General features: G+C 39.4%; 1 long non-coding RNA gene and 1 pseudogene across 1 annotated transcript in view; both read right to left on the reverse strand.

Annotated features, from left to right (window-relative positions):
- The window catches only part of LOC134736839 (uncharacterized), a 95,305-nt gene that overhangs the window by 19,466 nt on the left and 54,032 nt on the right, over positions 1-21,807 (reverse strand). The gene's annotated exons all lie outside the window — the stretch shown is intronic.
- On the reverse strand, positions 20,651-21,278 carry LOC129482887 (methyl-CpG-binding domain protein 3-like 2; annotated as a pseudogene).

Here is a 21,807-nt window from a genome sequence, read left to right on the forward strand (position 1 = left end):
CTAATGACAACATACTGTTTTTAAATGATGAAGTTTCTGAGAATACACTGCAAATAAAATTAGGAATTTTAGGGGTTTTTTTTTGTTTTTGAGACAGAGTCTCACTCTGTCACCTAGGCTGGAGTGCAGTGGCGTGATCTCGGCTCACTGCAACCTCCACCTTCTGGGTTCAAGCGATTCTCCTGCCTGGGCCTCCTGAGCTGGGACCACAGGTGCCTGCCACCACGCCTAACTAATTTTTGTATTTTTAGTAGAGACGAGGTTTCACCATATTGGCCAGGCTGATCTCAAACTCTTGACCTTGTGATCCACCTGCCTCGGCCTCCCAAAGTGCTGGGATTACAGGCGTGAGCCACCACACCCGGCCAGGACTGTTCTGATGTTACAATATAACATTTCAAAATGCAAAGTCCATATTTTTTATTTATGTACATATATTTTGTGTTTGTGTGTGTGTGTATGAATGGGCAGGGGAAAGAAACAATGAATCTTGGCTGCTAGCAACAGAAACGTGCCCTCTGCTGTTCAGTGCCCCTCACATTTTAATGTGCACCTGAATCACTTGGGAAGCTTCTTAAAATGCAGATTCTGATTCTGGGGTGGGTCTCGGGTGATTCCCGAGATTCTTTGTTTCTAACAACCTTTCATATGACACCAATCCTTCCTGGCTGCTGGCCACCCTTTGAGCGGCAAGGTTCTAGCCAGCCTGTAGGAAGTAAGATGCACCGTCACCCTGGTAACTCCTGTGGCATCACCGTCATATATTCTTCTTTGCACTTCCCTACTGCATCATCTTATTTCCTTATTTGTTTACAGGTGTGTTGTCTGTCTTCCTAGCATGGCATTAACTCCTGTATCTCCAGTATCTGCCACTAATGAATAATGAGCCACCAGTACTAAAGATCTATTGGTTAAATAATGTATATGCACAAAGACATGGTGTATGTGTGGTGCAGGCTACCAGACAGAATCCTTGTATATATTAATAAAAGGCAAAGTGTTACCGGTTAAGAGCATGGGCTCATAAGTACATTCCCCAGCTGTGACTGGCAAGCAGATTAAAGCCTCCTGCTTCTGTGTACTCATCCATAAAATGGGAGTGATAATAACTGCAGTCACAGTACTGTTGTGAGACCGAACAAGTCACTACATGTGACATAGAAAGGTGACTGCCACATAATAAACACATTGTAAATGGGAGCTCGTAAGTTATAATGTTTTTAACACTGACAGGTGTTTTATTTATAGAACCTGGAAGTGGCCAGGCATGGTGGCTCACGCCTGTAATCCCAGCACTTTGGGAGGCCAAGGTGGGGGGATCACAAGGTCAGGAGTTCGAGACCAGCCAGGCCAATATGATGAAACCCCATCTCTACTAAAAATACAAAAATCAGCTGGGCATGGCGGCGGGCACCTGTAGTCTCAGCAAAATTAGCTGGGCATGGTGGCGGGCGCCTGTAGTCTCAGCTACTCGGGAGACTTCCTGGGCGACAGAGTGAAACTCCATCTCAAAAAAGAAAAAGAAAGAAAACCTAGAAGCTTCTTAAGGTGGCAGACATATCCTGTGCTGTATCTGAAAGGGATCAAGACTAGATGGGTAGTTTCCAAACTGTCCTTTGCAGAGATGCAGAGGGTCTGTGGAGATCTCCAAGGGCTATCTCTGAGGGAATAGTGGACAGAAAGGTGGATAGAACCCAGCAATCAGGGCTCTGTCCCCACCACCAATACTGCACAAAGTAGCCCCACCCTCTCTTTTATTACCTGCTGACATTTCAAATGAGCTTCCCAAATAAAGGGATGTGTCACTGTAAATGAAATTAACTTGAGAAGCACAGGACAAGGTAATTTTAAAATCTTTGTTCAACTCCATAATCTTATCAATTCCTAGAGACTCAGGCATTCAATAGCCCTTCTTATGACCCACTGCAGTCTTCAGGTAGGTCTTCAATATACATTAATGTTATGTATTAGTTATAAATTACATATTAAGATATAGTAAATGAATTACTGATTGAGGCTTGATAGATCAGTTTCAGGAGGATGGAGATCATGACTGTTGTTTGAGATGGATTAAGAAGTGGAGGAAATAGAAACTTTGAGCAGCCTCTACTCTTTAGAGACACATAGGTCTGGAGGAGATAGCATCTGAGGAAGATTAAAGACCAAAGGAAGATTCTTTCTTGGATGCTGTGCAGATGAGAGCATTGATTTTTTTTTTTTTTTTTTTTTTTGAGACGGAGTCTCACTCTGTCACCCCAGCTGGAGCACAGTGGTGTGATCTTGGCTCACTGCAACCTCTGCCTCCCAGGTTCAAGTGACTCTCCTGCCTCAGCCTCCTCAGAAGTTGGGACTACGGGTGTCCACCACCATGCCCAGCTAATTTTTGTATTTTTAGTAGAGACAGGGTTCCACCATGTTGGCCAGGCTGGTCTCGAACTCCTGATCTCAAGTGATCAACCCGCCTCAGCTCCCTGAAGTGCTGGGATTACAGACACAAGCCACCGCGCCCAACCAAGGGTATTGGTTTTGAAGTACTGCGTACTTAATCCGTTTCAGCAAGTATTTATCGTCCCGTTCAATTAGGTGCTTCTACTTTTTCAGGCCAGTGATTCCCATTAGAATCACCTGGGGAGGTTTCAACCAGCATCAACTCCCCCATCAGCTAAAACACCATCTTTGCGGCTGAGTCCCAGGCATGGGGTGGTGGTGACGGTTGTTGTCCCCATTGTCCCAGAGCTGCCAGGCAAATCTAACATGCAGTCAGGTTTGAAAATGGAAGTTTCATTTCAAATCAAAATGTCTAGGATTTACATCAGTGAGCTTTTAATATGTTGTATTAGTCTGTTCTCACGCTGCTAATAAAGACATACCTAAGACTGGGTAATTTATAAAGGAAAGAGGTTTAATTGACTCACAGTTCCATATTGCTGGGGAAGCCTCACAATCATGGCAGAAGGGTGGAGGAGGAGCAAAGGCATATCTCACGTGGCAGCAGACAAGAGGGCATGTGCAGGGGAATTCCCCTTTGTAAAACCATCAGATCTTGTAAGATTTATTCCCTACCACAAGAACAGCTTGGGGGAAACCCGCCCCCATGATTCAATTATCTTCACCTGGCCTGGCCTTGACATGTGGGGATTATTACAATTCAAGGAGAGATTTGGATGAGGACACAGCTAAACCATAACACATGTTAATCAAAAAGTATTACATTTACCTCTTTTTTCTTTTGAGGCAGAGTCTCACTCTGTCACCTAGGCTGGTATGATCTCGGCTCACTACAACCTCCGCCTCCTGGGTTCAAGTGATTCTCCTGCCTCACCCTCCTGAGTAGCTGGGATTACAGGCACCTGTCACCACACCCAGCTAATTTTTGAATTTTTAGTAGAGATGCGGTTTCACCATATTAGCCAGGCTGGTCTCGAACTCCTGACCTCAAGTGATCTACCCACCTTGGCCTCCCAAAGTGTTGCAATTACAGGCGTGAGCCACCACACCAACCTAAATTTACCTCTTAAATAGTTCTTGTTTACAGATTTGCTGCTGTTTACATGTGACGTGTTAAATCTTGTGATCAAAGAATATTTAATGAACACATTTATAATGAAATTATAGGAAAAATAGATGTGGGAATTTAAGTAAAATGTATGTTTTTCTTTCATTGGGAAAAGATGTATACATATCAATATATAATATATGTTATATATATAACTATATACAAAATGAATTTCAGTATATTAATCACATTATTCAATCCACAACCTGATAACTGGAGAACGAACTGGAGAATATCTTTCTATGCACACACCCTACCCCCCTCCCCACCATACTAACCTCTGCTTGGTCTTCTTTGGCAGTACAGAAATCTTAACTGAGGAGTGGAAGTACTTCAAAATGGACCAATCTGGCTTAAATGCTGGCTCTGCCCCCCACTCTCTAAGACAAATTCTGAACTCCTCTGAGCCCAGTTTCTTAATCTAGAAATGGAAATGGTGTCACCTATTTCCCATGGTTCTTTTGAGGAGTAGATGTGATAACTATAAACGACTCAGCAAAGCATCCAGCATATTTCAAAGACATACCTCTTCCACTAACAACAGTAAGAGCAGATAATGTCCACTGATCATTTTCTATGTGCCACCATCTGGCTATGTACTCTTTATATTTCAGTTCATTTTATTGTAATGCAGTGTAATCCTTCTTTTAAAGTAGGAGATGGAAAGAAGAATAGGATTATAAAACGAGGTCAAGTTTATTTCAGATTCCTTGGCATAGCAAGGTCAGGGGACCACCTTATTGCATGTTGTGAAACTACAATACTTGTAACATAAAACACAACCTCAAAAATCAGTGCCTTATCTTAATAGTCACAGGTACTGTAAACTCTCATTAACTATGAAAGTATCTGTCATGAATTGTGACATTTATAAAATGAAATATGTTTTCTTACCAGATAAGCTTGGCTTAATAAACATAGTACATATAAGAGAAGGCGAAAATGTCCTTCAAGCTACAGGCATATCTTGTTTTCTTGCACTTCGCTGTATTGTGCTTCGCAGATACTGTGCTTTTTACAAATTAAAGGTTTGTGGCAATACCGTGTTGAGCAAGTCTATCGCTGCTATTACTCCAACAGCATGTGCTCACTTTGTGCCTCTCTGTCACAATTTGGTAATTCTAGCAATATTTCAAACTTTTTCATTATTATCGTATCTGTTATGGTGATCTGTGAGCAGTTATCTTTGATGTTACTATTGTAATTGTTTGGGGATGCCACAAACCCCGCCCATATAAGAAGGCAAACTTAATCAATAAATGTTTGTGTTCTGACTGCACCATCAACTGGCTGTTTCCCATCTCTCTCCCTCTCTTCAGGCCTCCCTGTTCCTTGAGACACAATATTGAAATTAAGCCAATTGATAACTCTACAATGGCTTCAAAGTGTTCAAGTCAACCTTAGTGTGCAACACTCAAGGGTTCAGGTGAAAGGAAGAGTCACACATCTCACACTTTAAATCAAAACTAGAAATTATTAATAAGCTTAGTGAGAAAGGCATGTTGGAAGTCAAGATAGGCCAGAAGCTAGGTTTCTGCACCAAACAGCCAAGTTGTGAATGCAAAGGGAAAATTCTTGAAGGAAAATAAAAGTGCTATTCCAGTGAACACAAGAATGATCAGAGAACAAAATAGACGCATTGTTGACACGGAGAATGTTTTAATAGTCTAGATAGATCAAACCAGCCACAACATGCCCTCAGGCCAAAGTTTAATCCAGAGAAAGACCCTCTCTTTAATTTTATGAAAGCTGAGAGCAATTAGGAGGCTGTACAAGAAAAGTTTGAAGTTAGTAGAGATTGGTTCATGATTTTTAAGGAAAGAAACCATCTTTATAACATAAAGTACAAGGTGAAGCAGTGAGTGCTAATGTAGAAGTTGTGGTAAGTTAACCAGAAGATCTACCTTAGATCATTGATCAAAGTGGCTACACTAAACAACAGATTTTCAGTGTAGGCGAAACATTCTTCTACTGGAAGAAGATGCCATCTAGGACTTCTAAAGAGAAGTCAGTGCCTGGCTTCAAAAATTCAAAGGACAGGCTGACTTTTTTGTTAGAGGCTAATGCAGTTGGCTACTCTAAGTTAAAGCCAATGCTCATTTACCATTCTGAAAACCCTACAGCTCTTAAGAATTATGTTACATCTACTGTGCCTATGCTCTATAAATGGAACAACAAAGCCTGGATAACAACACATTTGGTAACACCATGGTTTATCAAACATTTGAAGCCCACAACTCACTGTTGAGACCTACTGCTCAAAAAAGGGATTCTTTTAAAAGCATTACTGCTTATTGACAATGCATCCAGTCACCCAAGAGCTCTGATGGAGATGTACAGGAGAATAATGTTTTCATGCTGCTGACACCACATCCATTCTGCAGCCCTTGGATCAAGGAATAATTGTAATCTTCAAGTCTTATTATTTCAGAAATACATTTCATAAGGGTATAGTGGCCATACATACTGATTTCTCTGATAGATCTGGGAAAAGTAAATTGACTATCTTCTGGAAAAAAAAATCTTCATTTTAAGCGTCATTAAGAACATTCATGATTCATGGGAGAAGGTCAAAATATCAACATTAACAGGAATTTGGAAGTTGATTCTAACCCTCATGTATGACTCTGAGGGGTTCAAGACTTCAGAGGAAGAAGTCACTGCAAATGTGGTGGAAATAAGAGAACTAGAATTAGAGGTGGATCTAAAGATGTGACCGACTTGCTGCAATCTCATGATAAAACCTGAATGGATAAGGAGTTACTTCTTATGGGTGAGCAAAGTGGTTTCCAGTGGAATCTAATACTGGTGAGGATGCTGTGAACATTATTGAAATGGCAGCAAATGACTTGGAATATTATATAAATGTAGTTGATAAAGCAGTGACAAAGTTTGAGAGGATTGACTCTAATTTTGAAATAAGTTCTACTGTGGGTAAAATGCTATCAAACAACATTTTCTACAGAGAAATCTTTCGTGAAAGGAAGAGTCAACTGATGAGGCCAACTTCAATTGTCTTATTTTAAGAGTCAGCAACCACCACCCTGATCAACATTCCACCAGCAAAAAGATTACAACTCGCTGGAAGCTCAGGTGATTGTTAGCCTTGTTAAGCAATAGAATACTTTTTAAATAAGGTGTGTACACTTTTAGACAATGCTACTGCACACCTAATAGACTATAATATATCGTAAACATACTTTTATATGCTCTGGAAAACGGAAAAATTTATGTGACTTGCTTGATTGTGACATTTGCTTTATTATGGTGGTCTGGAACCAAACCCGCAATATCTTCGAGGTATGCCTGTATTGACTTGCAGTAGAACCCAGACGCAGGCCGTCTGACTCAAGCTACACTGCCTCAAGGCAAGGGCAGGAACTCTTGTTTATTCCTGTAGCCGATGTTACATTGAATACTGCCTCTCAATCCAAAAAGCTGTTTGCTATGGGCAGAAGTAACTAAAATGAAGAAAATAAAATACAGTATGGCTTTCATTTAGTTAATGCTATTTTTCCAAAATAACAAAAACATAAATCCTAAAGAAGATGACACTCAAACATTCAATATCATTTATATTAGTACCTACAGAGAGTTGTCTCAGTTACTAACTGTGAACATTTCTGAATCACTGCTTAACCTAATCCTGGTTTTTCCCCTGGTTCAAGTAAATCTAATTCATGCTGAATCTTGTAATTTGAAGATTGAGCTTCCCAAAGCTTATCTGGCTTCTCACCATCTTTGTATCCAAAGACCCTGCAAGCACTTTTATCCCACCTTTGATTTCCTTAAAAAGTGTGATTGATAGCTACTCCTTATAATTCGTGATGGAAAATACTCCTTCCAAGTTTTTCTCTTTCTCTCTCCCTCCCTCCTTCTCTACCTCCTTCCCTCCCTCCCTCTCTCCTTCCCTCCTCCCCTCCTCCTTCATTTCTGGACCCAGTAAAAAAAAGTGTTAATCACACCATCGCTGTTGACTCACGTGAAACATGATTTTTCTCTAATTTATGACCTTTCTGACAGTTTTCTTCTAAGTTTTAATCAGTATTTTCTATTTGAAAAATTCTACAGCTTCCTCTACCCAATTTCTGGTATCTTAAATAGAGTTTTTAGAGAACATTATTTAACATGGATTTCTGTCTGTTGTCAAGACTGTGTTAACTGAAAATTCAGCCTGTAATAGATCCTAATTCCTTGAAACATACTTATCCAGCACATATTAAAAACCTTCAAGCAATGATACAAGTTGTCTTCTCCATAACTGTAATATTAAATTATAATATAGGATACCTTTTAAAATCACTTACAACATTGTTGTAGAAATCCAGCATTTTAAAAAAATCAATTCTTGTGAATCCCTCATGGAGCTAAGAGTGGACAATTCCTCATAAACTGTGCCAGGTGCTATGCCTCCAATTTGGCTACTAAGTTGCCAGATTAATATTTAGGCAATAATAATAATAATAATAATAATAGCTAACATCTGAAACTGTATTCTGTGTAAGTACCATTCTGTTTAGATCTATTAACATTTAATCAAAATAATTCAATGAGATGTTTCCTGTTATAGTCTCCACGTTACTGGTTAAGAAACTGAGATGCAATAACTTGCCAGAAGTCACACAGTTAGTTAGGCGTAGAGCCAGGATCCAAACCGAGACCACCTCACTCCAGCTTCCTTAACCTTTGAGCAACACTGCCTCAAGGCAATGTCTTCATTCAGTCACTCACTCAGTTAACAAATATTTATTGAGTATGTACCTCCAGGGCCCTGCCCTAATGCGGCAGTCAAATAATTTGAAAAGAGTATGGTATCATGATAGACATAGAAAATGGGAGTAATAAAAGAGCACAGAATCAGTCTAGGGACATTAGAGAAGGCTCCCAGAAAGAAGTCATGCTTAAGTTGGGTCTTGCTATGGTTGGAATATTTACCCCCTCCAAAACTCATGTTGAAATGTAATTGCCATTTTAGCAGTATTAAAAGGGGGACCATTAAAAGGTGATTAGGCATGAGAGCTCTACCCTCACGAATGGATTAATGAGTGCCATGTTGCTGGAGTGTGATCATTATAGAAGGGTGGGTTCAGGTCTCTCTCTCCTCTCTCTCTCTCTCTCTCTGGGCCTCACTATTGTGAAGACACAGCAAGAAGACCTTCAATCAGATGCAAGCACTTGATCTTGGGCTTCCCAGCCTCCAGATATGTGAGAAATAAATTTCCGTTCATTTAAACATTATCCCATCTATGGTATTCTGTTAGAGCAGCACAAAACAAAGACAGGTCCTAAACAATGAGTAGGAATTAAAAACAGGCCAAAAGTAGCTACAGGGTGAAGATGAGCTTCCCAAGGCAGACAGAATAACAAGTGCAGAGGGTAGGAGGGGAGAAAGAGGAAAACATTCTTCAGGTAACTCAAGTCAGCATTATGGCCAGGCATAGAGTGGGGTGGGAGCACATGAGATGGGCTGGAGAGACAGGTAGGGGCCAGATCATGCTTCCCTGAGTCTGATGACCCTATTGAAAGATACTAAGCAGATATGATCAGGTTTTCTCTTCAGAAGACGACTTGTCTGGCTTCAGTGTGTGGAAGATGGGAAGGTAAGCAAATCCAGGACCAGGACAACTAGGCAGGAGGCTGATCTGGTAACTGGAGCAAGAGATTACACTGATCGAACTGAGCTGACCATCCCCTGAGCAGTGAAGCTAGCCAGATGATGTAGATTATTATCTTATGATATAAAGCTGTGATGCACAAAAGTAATGATGCGCAAATACTATGTCTGATGAAATATATATTATATGTAAATAAAATATATATTCGCATATACGAAAGATATATATGGAAGATATCTTCTTAAATAAAGTACTTTGGAGAGGTTTTGGAAAAAAGATATACAAGCTGCCAGTAGGTATTTTTCAAAAATTATACAAAACACCCAAGAGAGAAGCAGCCAAAAACAAAAGGCATTTAAGAATGAAAAATAAAAAGAGGATACATCAGGAAGAAATCCTCAAGAATTCACTAAATTGTAGTTTACTGTAAATAATCATGTCCCAGAGGAAATCTCAAGGGATAATATTTTCCTGCCAGAGACAAAGGGAAGGAAATCCTGACAAAAACAAACCAGAAAGGATTGCACAATTTTCTATAATAAAAAAAAGAGAGCTGACTGATGCGAGGTATGCAACAGGCAAAAATCACGTAGGCACAGCCTCCAGAAATTGGAAGAACAGGATGAGCACATACCAGGAGGCTGCACCCAAATTCCAATCTCCTGTTCCATGAATTTTCTTCCCCTTCCCTTGGCTCATTCCAATAGAAAGAAATCAGAATTCCTGCAATTGATCAGAAGTTCTAGGTTTCTCCCATTCTCTATCATCTATATATCTTCTTGCCCCTTCTCTCCTAAACTTTTGGAATTGTGTTTTAAATATTTACTAAACATATCTTACCTTAGAAGTCACACAGTATCACTTCTGTGGTTCTCTGATGATTAAAGCAGCCCCAAATTCACCCAGACTCAAGGAGAGAAAACCTAAACTACCTCTCAATGGTAAGAGTCTCAGATAATTTGCAAGTACCGAAGTAGGTCCAAGGTAATACCTAGAGTGACAAGAAGTTAGAAAATCTGACCAAGATGTTGGTAAGAGTGAATATACCCAGCAAGAAAGGAGATGGTAATTATAGTGCAGTTGGGGAGAAAGAAGTCATTGAAATAAAAGTTTTCTGTTTATGCCATATCATGTTGAGAATTCTCAATAAACCATTTACAACAATTTACCATATGCAAGAAGAAGCCAGAGTCTGTGCACTTATGTGAAAGCCAAAACCAAAAATTTTATCCTTCAAAAGTGACCTGTTGGTCACATCCTTGCCTCTTTGCTGCTTAAGATTTGAACATGTAATAAGTAAAAATATTTTGAATTTGGTATCTTTTCTAAATAGAATGCATATATATATGGTAAGGATTTTTATTGTCTAATCTCTTTACGAATCTTATTAGTACCTAATCCTACAAACATGTCATGATGTGTTAGCATAATTAGTCCCATTTCACAGATTTTTAACAAGGAGATTTAGGAAAATATCTAACTCATCGAAGATCACAAAATGAACTTATGCAACACTCATATGTTAGCATATGGCTCAAGGCTGCTAAGGCAAATGCTGCTTAGAGAGTGATGGTTACTTCCTGAAATAATATATCTTGTTAAAAATAATTTCAAAGCATCCTTTGTCACTAGAATGGATAGGGAAGCTAAGTGATTGGATGCCCTCCCCTACAGCTGGTAGCTCCAATCTGCTGAACTTTTTATTTTCCTAGAGGGATGATGACTGTAAATCACATGAGCTCTTGCTTTGAAAATAGTCCACAGACAATGGGAGCAGATGGGCTTTTTGGCAGCAGTACCCCTCTTTTCCATCTGCCACAGGTGAGTAGTAGGCCACTTTCTTACATAAGCCCCAATGGCTACTTCGAGTACTAGCAGATTACAAACATCATAGCCAATTTAGGGCAGCATAAGATATACATTTAAAGGAGGATGACAGTTCTTGGACTTAGAGGAATTGACACATACTAGAAAACCAGTTCCAGTGTCATAAATTGTGCCAAGTTTTTATCATCGCATATTATCTAGGAAGTGAGTGGCGAACCTTTCCTTCAGAAAAGTAAACATTACAGATGACATAGTCAGATTTTGAAGTATTGCGGTAGCAGAAAACAGTGTAGTACAAAAAAAAGGAGGAAACTGAAAAAAACACTGAATCAAAGAGCTAATAGGCCAAACTGATTTCAGCCAAGTGTGTGGGAAGATCTACAACCCATAGGCAAGTGAATGTGAACTCCCCCTAAACACCAAGCCCCAGTGCAGGATAAAGTAGGTAATTTTAACTACATGCCATGTAGTATATGTACACAGTAGGTCGAGGACAAGAGTTGGGGAGAGGACAAGGAGGAGGAATCATTGCTCATTGGATACAGCACACATAGCTTAAATGACCTCTGGAGAATGTAAGGAAAATGGAAATTCGCACATGTCAGTCAGAATGTAAAATGGTTTGGTCACTTTGGAAAACAATTTTGCAGTTTTCTAAAAAGTTAAACATTTACTTACGGTAGGACCAGCAATTTCACTCTAAGTATTTACTCAAGAGAAATGAATATGAATGTTCATAGCAGAATTACTCGGAATAGTACGAAATTGGAAACAACCTAAATCTCCTCCAAATGGTAAATGAGTAAACAATTTGGTACATTCATACAATGGAATACTACTCAGCAATAAAAGGAATGGACTATTAATTCATGAAAAATCATGGCTGACCCTCAATATTATGCTAAGTAAAAGAAGCTAGACACAAATGACTATATATTTTTTGTTGTTGTTGTTTTTTAGACGCAGTCTTGCTCTGTTGCCTAGGCTGGAGTGCAGTGGCATGATCTCGGCTCACTGCAACCTCCGCCTCCCGGGTTCAAGCGATTCTCCTGCTAAAGCCTCCCAAGTAGCTGAGATTACAGACATGTGCCACTACGCCCAGTTAATTTTTGCATTTTTAGTAGAGATGGGGTTTCACCATGTTGGCCAGGCTGAACTCCTGACCTTGTGATCCACCCACCTCAGCCTCCCAAAGTGCTGGGATTACAGGTGTGAGCCACCGCGCTCGGTCACAAATGACTATATATTATCTGATTTCATTTTATATGAAATCTCTAGAACAGGCAAAGTTATAGAAACAGAAAGCAGACCAGTGGTTGCCTGGGGCTAGGTGCAGTGGTGGAAAACGACTATAAATAGGCAGCAGTGAAATTTTTGTTTTTTGATGAAAGTATTTGTATTTCTGAGTATCCACGTTTTAATCAAAAAGTGCTAGTCACACAAAAAACCAGGAAAGCCTTGAGCTGAATGAAAAATGCAAGCAATAGATGACAGCACTGAGATGACAGAGTCTGAAAAGAACTTAAAAATTTTAATAGTAGTTTATATATTTTTACAAGCAAAACTTAATAGAAGAGTGGTTATGAGAATTTAGAAGTCAAGACATTCCAGTATTGATGTAAGCGAAGACATGTTGTACACTTATTTACCCAAGAGAAATAATACCGTGTCCACAAAACGGGTATACAAATGTTCACAGCAGCTATATTTATAATAGCTAAAAATGAAAAACCAACAAAATGTCCATTTATAGGTGAATAGATAAACTAATTGTGGTAAATCCATACAATGGCATACTACTTAACAAGGAAAAGGAACAAACTAATGATATATGCAACAACATGAGTGAATCTGAAAAACATTATACTGAGCAAAACAAGTTAGATGTAAAAGAAGACTTACAATGTGATTCTATTTATAGAAAAGTCCAAGAAAACTTATCTATAGAGATAAGCAAACATCAGTGATTGCCTGGAGCTAGGCAGGATAGGAAACTGAATGCATAAATGCTGGAAGACAGTTTTTGGTGTGAAGGAAATGTTCTATATTTTGACTATAGTAGTGTCCATTGTCTAGTTTGTAACAAGGCCCAGTCTACCTGATTTGTATCTTGGTTCTGACACTTACTTGGTGATATGGTTTGGCTCTGTGTCCCCACCCAAATCTCATCTTGAATTGTACTCCCATAATTCTCACATGTTGTGGGAGGGACCTGGTGGGACATAATTTGAATCATGGGTGTGATTCCCCCATACTGTTCCTGTGGTAGTGAATAAGTCTCATGAGAGCTGATGGTTTTATTAGGGGTCTCCACTTTTGCATCTCCCTCATTTTTCTCTTGCCACCACCTGGTAAGAAGTGCATTTTGCCTTCCACCATGATTCTGAGGCTTCCCCAGCCATGTGGAACTGTAAGTCCAATTAAACCTTTTTTTCTTCCCAGTCTCAGGTATGTCTTTATCAGCAGTGTGAAAATGACTAATACAGTAAGTTGGTACCAGGAGTGAGGTGTTGCTGAAAAGATACCCGAAAATGTGGAAGCAACTTTGGAACTGGGTAACAAGCAGAGGTTGAACAGTTTAGAGGGCTCAGAAGAAGACAGGAAAATGTAGGAAAGTTTGAAACCTCCTAGTGATTTGTTGAATGGCTTTGACAAAAATGCTGATAGTGATATGAACAATAAGGCCCAGGCTGAGGTGACCTCAGATGGAGATGAAGAACTTGTTAGGAACTGGAGCAAAGGTGACTCTTGTTATGTTTTACCAAAGAGACTAGTGGCATTTTGCCCCTGCCCTAAAGATTTGTGGAACTTTGAACTTGAGAAAGATGATTTAGAGTATCTGGTGAAAGAAATTTCTAAGCAGAAAAGCATTTAAGAGGTGACATGGGTGCTGTTAAAAGCATTCCATTTTGAAAGGGAAACAGGGCATAAAAGCTCAGAAAATTTGCAGCCTGATGATGCAGTAGAAAAGAAAAACCCATTTGAGGAGAAATTTAACCTGGTTGCATAAATTTGCATAAGTAACAAAAATTCGAATGTGAATCCCCAAGACAATGGGGAAAATGTCTCCAGGGCATGTCATAGGTTTTCATGGCAGCCCCTCCCATCGCAGACCCAGAAGCATAGGAGGAAAAAATGGTTTCATGGGCTGGGCCCAGGGTCCTCATGCTGTGTGCAGCATGGGGACTTGGTGCCCTGTGTCACAGCCACTCCAGCCATTGCTAAAAGGGACCAACATACAGTTTGGTCCATGGTTTCAGAGGATGCAAGCCCCAAACCTTGGCAGTTTCCACATGGTGTTGAGCCTGCAGTTGCACAGAAGTCAAGAATTGAGGTTTGGGAACCTCCTCCTAGATTTCAGAAGATGTATGGAAATGCCTGGATGCCCAGGCAAAAGTTTGCTACACAGGCAGGGCCCACATGGAGAACCTCTGCTAGGGCAGTACATAAGGGAAATGTGGGGTCAGAGCCCCAACACAGAGTCCCTACTGGTGCACCACCTAGTGGAGCTGTGAGAAGAGGGTTACGGTCCTCCAGACCCCAAAATGGTAGATCCAACAACAGCCTGCCCTATACACCTGGAAAAGCCACAGACACTCAACATTAGCCCGCGAAAGCAGCCAGGAGGGGGGCTATACTCTGCAAAGCCACAAGGGCAGAGCTGCCCAAGACTATGGGAACCTACCTCTCGCATCGCATGACCTGGATGTGAGATATGGAATCAAAGGAGATCATTTTGGAGCTTTAAAATTTGACTGCCCTGCTGGATTTCAGACTTGCATGGGCCCTGTAACTCCTTTGTTCTGGCCAATTTCTCCCATTTGGAATGGCAGTATTTACCCAATATCTGTATCCCATTGTATCTAGGAAGTAACTAGCTTGCTTTTGATTTTACAGGCTCATAGGTGGAAGAGACTTGCCTTGTATCAGATGAGTTGGACTGTGGACTTCCAGGTTAATGCCGAAATGACTTAAGACTTTGAGAGACTCTTGGGAAGGCATGATTGGTTTTGAAATGTGAGGACATGAGATTTGAAGAGGCCAGGGGTGGAATTATATGGTTTGACTCTGTGTCCCCACCCAAATCTCATCGTGAATTGGACTCCCATAATTCTCACATGTGGTGGGAGGGACCCAGTGGGAGATAATTTGAATAATGGGGGCAGTTCCCCCATTCATGGTAGTGAATAAGTCTCACGAGATCTGACGGTTATATCAGAGGTTTTCGCTTTTGCATCTTCCTCATTTCTCTCTTGCCTCCGCCATGTAAGAAGTGCCTTTCACCTCCTGCCATGATTCTGAGGCCTCCCCGGTGATGTGGAACTGTAAGTCCAGTTAAATCTCTTTTTCTTCCCAGTCTCAGGTACGTCTTTATCAGCAGTGTGAAAATGGACTAATATACTTGGGCAAGTTATTTAACTTATCTATGCCTCAGTTATCTCATCTGTAAAATGGATATCATAATAATGCCTATTTCATAAGGTGATTGTAATTGTTAACAAATGAGTTAGTAAATAGAAAGATTGTAAAGTACCTGAGATACAGACATTTCCATGTGTTACCCATTATTATTTTTAACAAAGGATAAAGTAATCTATGTAAATATGTTTATCAAATAGGTGTTTACAAAAGCAAAAACTGGTTTGCATAGATATACAAGCTATAATGCTTTTCACCTGATGAAATATTATATAGTCGCTACATTGGTGAACATTAGAGAATCTATTACATAACTTCTAATTTTAGTAGTTCACATAAAAAATCAGGTAAATATCTCAATAAATGCAGAAATGACATAAAATACAACACCCATTTCTGACACAAAGCAAAATTGATCAATTCTTATACTTAATCATATCAAAAGCTAGCAACAAATTTAACAGTAAACTTTCAATTTTCCATTCAAATTTCACAAACAAAACAATGGTGCTATCACAATTATTGTCCATTGTTCTGGAAGTAAAATTTAATGCAAGCGAATAAAAATAAATAAGGAAAGTATATGTACTAGAAAAGAAGATGCGTAATTGTCATACTTTGGAGATTACAGGACTGCATAGAAGGATAAAATAATGTGGCTGGTTAAAAATGTTATTTACAAAAATGAGTAGTTTACCTATCTACAAAATCATAATAAGAAAAAAAGGATTAAACAAAACCTCATAATAACAAGACAAAAATAAATAATTAGAAATCATCTTAGCAGTTAACACACAGGACAAATAAAAAGAAAATATTACAATTTTACTGAAGAGACATAAAAGGAGAATTGAGTAAATGTCCCTATATAGAAAAACTCAAAACTCTAAAATTATCAAATCAACTTTCAAAAATTCAATTTAAAAAGCAACAGGAATTCGGGAGGTATTTGAAAAAATTATAATAAGCTCGCCTGGAGGATTAAATGGAAAAAATTTGGAAAAAATAAGATGAGGCAGAACTATTTTTATCAAATATTAAAGCATGTAAGACTATAGGAACTAAAGCATTTTGTGGCAGGATTAGTGTGTTAGTTAATTATTACTGCATAACAAATTTCCCCAAAACATATTGGCTTAAAACAACACACACCTATTATCTCATAGTTTTGTGGGTCAGGAATCAGGGCATGATTTAGCTGAGTTCTCTGACTATGGGTGTCTCACAAGGCTTCAATCAACATGTCTACTGGGGCCACAGTCATCTCAAGGCTCAACTAGGGTAAGACCTGCTTCCGAGCTCACTCACTTGGTTGTTGGAAGGATTCAGTTCCTTGCAGGCTGTTGGACTGATGACCTCGGTTCCTCCTCAGCTGTTGGCTAGCGATCTTGCTCATTCTCTTGTCACATGAGTTTCTCCACAGGGCAACTCATAACATGGCAGATGGCTTTAGCAGAGCAAGCGAGAGGACGAGAGAGAGAGTGACAGAGTACCAGTAAGATGGAGGTCTCAGTTTTTGTAATCCAATTGCAGAAGTGACATCCCATCACTTTTTCAGTATTCAGTTCATTAGAAGCAAGTCACTGGGTCCAGCCCACATTCAAGGGGAGGGGATTACACACGGGTATGAATACCAGGAGGCAGGGATCATCGTACAAATCTGCCTGCTATCACTAGAGAGATAAACCAATAGAAGAAAACAAAGTATAGAAATAGACTCAAATTCCTTTGAGAATCTAGTATATAATAAAAATAGCATTATAGATTAATGATGACAAGCTCCATGAATTATCACGCCATTGCCAAATCAAATCATGTCCAAATCATACTTTCAAATAATTAGCTAGGCATCTATGAAAAACCATCTGGGCACCTATCTCTTTCCCAGAGATATAATAATACTGAGATAATAATTCTATGGAAAATACATATAAAATTAAGGCATGGAAAAATACATATATAGTATAATTATCAAAATGTTTTAAATATATATATACAGGGAAGCAAAAGAAACTACCAATAAAGTAAACAGACACCCTACAGAATGGGAGAAAATATTTGCAAACTGTGTACCCAGCAAAAGTCTAATATCCAAAATCTATTAGGAACTTAAATCAACCAGAAAAAAATTCCATTAAAAAACTGGCAAAGGAGATGAACAGATACTTCTCAAAAGAAGGTATACAAGCAGCCAACAAACTGAAAAAATACTCATCAGCACAGATCAGTTAAATGCAAATCAAAACAACAGTGAAATATCATCACACACCAGTCAGAATGGCTATTATTAAAAAGTCAAAAAACAGAAAATTCTGGAAGGCTGCAGAGAAAAAAGAACACATACACTGTGGGTGGAACTGAAAATTAGTTAAGCCACTGTGGAAAGCAGTTCAGAGATTTCCTTACGAACTTAAAACAGAGCTACTGTTTAACCTAGCAATCCCATTACTGGGTATATACCTAAAGGAAAATAAGATCATTATACTCAAAAGACACACGCACTCATATGTTCATCACTACACTATTCACAATAGCAAAGACATGGAATCAACCTAGATGCCCATCAGTGGTGGATTAGACAAAGAAAATGCAATACCTACATACCATGGAATACTATGCAGCCATAAAAAAGAATGACATCATGTCTTTCACAGGAACATGGACGGAGCTGGAGGCCATAATCCTAAGCAAACTAATGCAGGAACAGCAAACCAAATACCACATGCTGTCACTTATAAGTGGGAGCTAAACATTGAGCACACATGGACATAAACATGGAAAAAAAGACACTGTGGACTACTAGAGATGGAGAGGGAGGGAGCGTGGATTGAAAAACTACCTATTAGGTACTATGCTTATTACCTGGATGAAATATAGCCATGTAACAAACCTGCACATGTACCTCCTGTGTCTGAAATAAAAGTTGAAGTTTAGCCAATCAATAAATAAAAACATATAGAGGGGAGAAAATGTTTAAGAAAAGAAAAAGAAATACTGCACATCAACAGTGGTTGTGTATAGCTGGGATCATTGGCATGTTTTAAGTCTTTTATATGTTCTAAATATTGTTAATAAAAATGTGGTACTTTTATAATGGAAAGTCTTCTAAGCGATGGTTTCAAATTTTTTAAGAAGTGGGAATCTCTTTCAAATGAATTCTTATACAGAATCCTAATCATAAAGAAGACACGTAAATAATTTCTGAATGAATTTTGAAGGTTTAAAGTTGAAAATATTCGAGAATACCTAATACAGTAAGATATAAAACCTCTTCAATGTCACTACGGTAAAATAGATATCACTATCAATCATTACTGAATTTTTTTAATGTACATACTCATACTTAATGCTTTTTAAAAACAAAGTTCTGGCTTCTTATTTTTATTCTTCACCAAATAATCAGATTATAGGAAAAAAATTTGAAAGCTGGAAAGGTTTACTTTAAGTGTGATAATAAATAAAAATTTTAGTTCTAGCTCAAGCTGAACAAGTCTTGTTCTAAAAATCTCTACATTTAGCCTTCATATCAGGAAAGCAGAGATGGATATAAATTACATGATTTCAGGAGCTCAGATGGAAGTCCAGATTTATAGAATCTGGAACAGGAGAATAAAGGAGTGTTTGTCTTTTTAAAAAATAAATAAATAAATAATGCTAACACCCACCCACACAGCTCTCCACACAGAATGAAAGCTATGTTATAATACATTCTGTTTCTCATTTATGACTCAATGAAACAGCAGAACACTTGATGTACAATGTAACTTTTAAAGGAAGGTTGACCAATTTTCTTCTTGGAAGAAGAAATGAAATCATCCAAAAAAAGCACTTTGGGAACTATGACAAAAATGAGGAAATAAGCTCTTCCTCTTATGAATAAAGATTCAGTGTCTCTGTATCTAATAGTAAATAGACAGGAGACGTTCAATAGGGAGCTTAATGTCTGTTACTAAAATAATAGATAAAAATAAAAAATTAAAGATAAATAAACATTAAATTGCCTGGAAACTCAAAATAGAAGTTCATGTAACCAACAGACAAAAGTTCTATTAGAAAAAATAATCATTCAACAATATGTATCCCACTTTAAGCTATTTTCTATATGTGAACAAAAATCATTATACAGTCAATGGGAAATAGTAATTGAATACCGCATGAAATAACATTGGACAATTTTTATTTTTGATTAACTCAAGAAATGTAGAGTTATAAGGAATTGAAATGTAGGACATACACCAGTTTCCCAGTCTGGAAAATGGTGAAACACGCATTGTTACCAGAGGTCAAATCAAAGCTTACTAGCTACATTTTCTCACCTTTATCATAAAAATTTTAAAGTACGAGAAATCTTCATATGGACATTCTTTTTTTTTATTATACTTTAAGTTTTAGGGTACATGTGCACAACGTGCAGGTTTGTTACATATGTATACATGTGCCATGTTGGTGTGCTGCACCCAGTAACTCATCATTTAACATTAGGTGTATCTCCAAATGCTATCCCTCCCCGCTCCCCCCACCCCACAACAGGCTCCAGTGTGTGATATTCCCCTTTCTGTGTCCATGTGTTCTCATTGTTCAATTCCCACCTATGAGTGAGAACATGCAGTGTTTGGTTTTTTGTCCTTGCGATAGTTTGCTGAGAATGATGGTTTCCAGCTTCATCCATGTCCCTACAAAGGACATGAACTCATCCCTTTTTATGGCTGCATAGTATTCCATGGTGTATATGTGCCACATTTTCTTAATCCAGTCTATCATTGTTGGACATTTGGCTTGGTTCCAAGTCTTTGCTATTGTGAATAGTGCCGCAATAAACATATGTGTGCAAATGTCTTTATAGTAGCATGATTTATAATCCTTTGGGTATATACCCAGTAATGGGATTCCTGGGTCAAATGGTATTTCTAGTTCTGGATCCCTGAGGAATCGCCACACTGACTTCCACAATGGTTGAACTAGTTTACAGTCCCACCAACAGTGTGAAAGTGTTCCTATTTCTCCACATCCTCTCCAGCACCTGTTGTTTCCTGACTTTTTTTTTTTTTTTTTTTTGCCTTTAAATGCTTTTAATAAAGAACAGGTGGGGAAGTACAACGTGTGACAATTCATAGCAGGAAAGAGGACGGGCATTAAAAGATAGGGATTCAAAACCCAGGACTGTCCCCGCTGACTCACCCCCCAACTCCGGGGCCACACCCCACAGCTTCTCAGCACCCCCTTCTCCTGCACTTCATCCACCTGTCAGCATTATCTGCCTGCCTGGCCAGGCTATCTGCCTGCAAGGCCTCGGCCAGTCTCTCCCTGGCTTTCTTCACCCTCCTTGCCTGTCTCCGGATATCTGCATGAGTCACCAATTGGCCAGAGAGGGGCAGTGGGAGCTGACAACCCACTCCTGGGGTTGGCCCCCCTGCCACAGCTGGAAACTGCCCAGGGGTGGCCTCGGGCCAGCTGTGCACATGCTCAGCACCAGCTCTGTCCAGAGATTCACTGGCCATCCCTGGTGCAAGGATACTTAAGACGCTCTCCAAATGCAGCAGACTTGAACCTTCTCCTTGGCTGCTGCAGGGCTGCAGGGCCTACATTCTCCGGTAGGCGCAGAGTTGCTGAGGCTTCTCCAGGTGCTCATCCCCTTTTCTGCGTCTAACCTGGTTGTCAGGATGAGACCTGATCCTTGTCACCGGCCTCTGGAAGACGCAGCTGGTGAGTCTCATGGGGAGAGCAGACCTCGCAGCTCGTCTCCGATGGGCCTTGGCCACGTGGATTTCTTGTTTCTTCTGTAAAGCCCGGGGCATCGTGTTTCTTTTGAGCTTCCCCAGAATAAGCAGGCTTGGAAAAGAGGTGAACGCAGGCTCTCCCATAGCTGTAGAGTTTCTCCTGCTGACCCCACTCCCGAGATGCAGACAGCCCTTGGCTTGCCGGAAAATGCCTTTTCCTGACTTTTTAATGATCACCATTCTAACTGGTGTGAGATGGTATCTCATTGTGGTTTTGATTTGCATTTCTCTGATGGCCAGTGATGATGAGCATTTTTTCATGTGTCTTTTGGCTGCATAAATGTCTTCTTTTGAGAAGTGTCTGTTCATATCCTTTGCCCATTTTTGACAGGGTTGTTTGTTTTTTTCTTGTAAATTTGTTTGAGTTCATTGTAGATTCTGGATATTAGCCCTTTGTCAGATGATTAGATTGCAAAAATTTTCTCCCATTCTGTAGGTTACCTGTTCACTCTGATGGTACTTTCTTTTGCTGTGCAGAAGCTCTGTAGTTTAATTAGATCCCATTTGTCGATTTTGGCTTTTGTTGCCATTGCTTTTGGTGTTCTAGACATGAAGTCCTTGCCCATGCCTATGCATATGGACATTCTTAAGACAAGTGAAGAAATATTTCCCA

This window comes from Symphalangus syndactylus, chromosome 5 (genome assembly GCF_028878055.3).
Source record: "Symphalangus syndactylus isolate Jambi chromosome 5, NHGRI_mSymSyn1-v2.1_pri, whole genome shotgun sequence".
Classification (NCBI taxonomy): Eukaryota; Metazoa; Chordata; class Mammalia; order Primates; family Hylobatidae; genus Symphalangus; species Symphalangus syndactylus.